Below are 2,005 nucleotides of genomic sequence, written 5' to 3' on the forward strand. Positions count from 1 at the left end.
TTCAGACTTTAGTGCAATTCTGACCATTCAAACACTGCTGTGCTGTGCTTTCAACTCCTTAAGGGAAGGGAATGGGGGAGGGGCAAGGCTGCATTTGAAGTAAACAAAGATTTCAAATCTAGGAAACCTAGGATTTACTCTGGTATGCACATTATGAAATTCCATATATTGTACTATGTGTAGCGTTATCAAGATTTCCGATAAGCAGGTCTTTGGATACTATTCAATGCATGTAATGTTTTCTTCACATGCATATTAATAAGGGCCCACTTTTAGGAGAAGAAAGAAGGCCTCCTTTCAAATGAAATCAAGCCCAGGTAAAGTTGAAACTCAACCCACAGAGTACTGGCACCGTTTTCAGGCTAAAAGAAGATGAGATTCAATTTCATCATCTTGTAACAGTGATAAATGTGAGGCCGTGGCTGGCAACACTTGCAGATTACATAGGTCTTTCTAAATACGCGGAAATATGTGCCCCAATTTATGTGCAACTCCAAACAATTTGCTATTTGAAATGAAAGACCAACAACTCTTCTGTGAGACAATCATCTGGTTCATTTACATGAAAAGCCTTAAATAGCAAAAATGCTACTTCAATTTACATCACACCGTGTCCCCACAACGAACAATGGCTTCCTCAATGGCAGTTAATGCAAAGGAGAGGCACACTGAGATTTAAAAAACCAACTTCCCAGCACTTTGCAAATATTAAGCAATTAACCTAATTTAAAATAAAGCACACACACAAAAAAACGCTTCCTGTGCTGGGAGTTTTCACTGCGACAGGAGTGAGCCTTTTGAAGAGGTTATGGTGGTATTTTTTTCAGATCCTTCTATTTTGTGCGATTTCTAGGGTACGCACAATGAGCTTGGCATAGGTTTTCTCGTTTTAAAAGACCCCATTGAGTGCAGGTGTGTGAACCACGTAGGAGCCAGGACACGGGGCTGGATAAATAGCCGTCCCGATGAGGTGGTAATATATTGTGTCTGTCGGACGTGTTGACGATTATGCACCTCTGTGGGCTTTAGGGGGGTTATTTATACATATGTATCCTTTTGTGTTCTGAAGGCTATGGCCACCTGCTGTATGCACAATATGTGCTTGTTACCTTTGTACACAGCCTCCCTTCTTGAATTTAAAGACCTGGCTATTACTTGTTTACTCAATATCATTCCCCCATTTAAAAAAAACACACAAAACCTGCATGAACCGAACATGCCATGTTTCAATTTGGCCCCAGTGGCTTTTTCTCTGAAAGCAAAAACGTGTCTTTTTTACACCAGGGCTTTCTCCCCACCCCAGGGGGTGTCTTCCATTCCTTTGTGGCTCAGTTGAAGGCGAAAAGGGCTCCCAGCCACGAACTACAGCGAAGAGAGCCCCTTCGTCCACTTGCAGGGAGCATCTCCCACTGCCTTTTATCTGAAGATAGCGTGCTCTCTTCTTACTGATTTGCCACCATTGCGAGGATCGCAAACACCACCTTGGCTTCAAGATCCCGGGTGGAGGCTCACGGTCCTTCTCAACCAGCTCTGGCGAGGCCTTGCTTCCTTCCACTCCAGTAAGTTGCGGCTTGGGGCCATGGCAAGGACTGGGTGAGCCTGACATGTCGTTTGAAAAAAAAAAAAAAAAAAAAAAAGCAGCAGCAGCCCTCCCTCCATCCCCTCACCACCACCACCACCCCGCTCTCCGGGGCGAAGCTGCGATCCAGCAGCCCCAGATGGGCGAGACTTGGCAGGTCGCGGGCTCCTCTCGAATGGGCGCGGCACCCGGGCGTCCCGCGACGAGGAGTTCGCGCTCCGGCTGCGGTTCTCCAGCCCTCCTTTCAGACTGTGGGCCACTTACCGTAAAAAGGACAAGGATAGGGACCTAGAATACCATGCCTAACAGATGCTGGAAGTATCTCCTTTCCCAAGGTTAGAAAGGCTTCTTATTCAAAATTATCAGAGGGGTCTTTTTTTATAACGGAATTCTATTTAAGACATTTCTTTTTTCCAGCCGGAACCA

The 2,005-nt window shown here is 45.6% G+C and overlaps 1 protein-coding gene across 1 annotated transcript in view; it reads left to right on the top strand.

Annotated features, from left to right (window-relative positions):
* The first annotated feature begins 998 nt into the window (after nt 1-998).
* The window catches only part of ZNF532 (zinc finger protein 532), a 97,803-nt gene continuing 96,796 nt past the window's right edge, over nt 999-2,005 (top strand). Inside the window, exon 1 of the mRNA XM_006087143.3 lies at nt 999-1,559. The gene's annotated coding sequence lies outside the window, so the exon portion shown is untranslated. The remainder of the gene's footprint in view (nt 1,560-2,005) is intronic.

The sequence above is a fragment of the Myotis lucifugus genome, unplaced genomic scaffold, assembly GCF_000147115.1.
Source record: "Myotis lucifugus unplaced genomic scaffold, Myoluc2.0 scaffold_36, whole genome shotgun sequence".
Lineage (NCBI taxonomy): Eukaryota > Metazoa > Chordata > Mammalia > Chiroptera > Vespertilionidae > Myotis > Myotis lucifugus.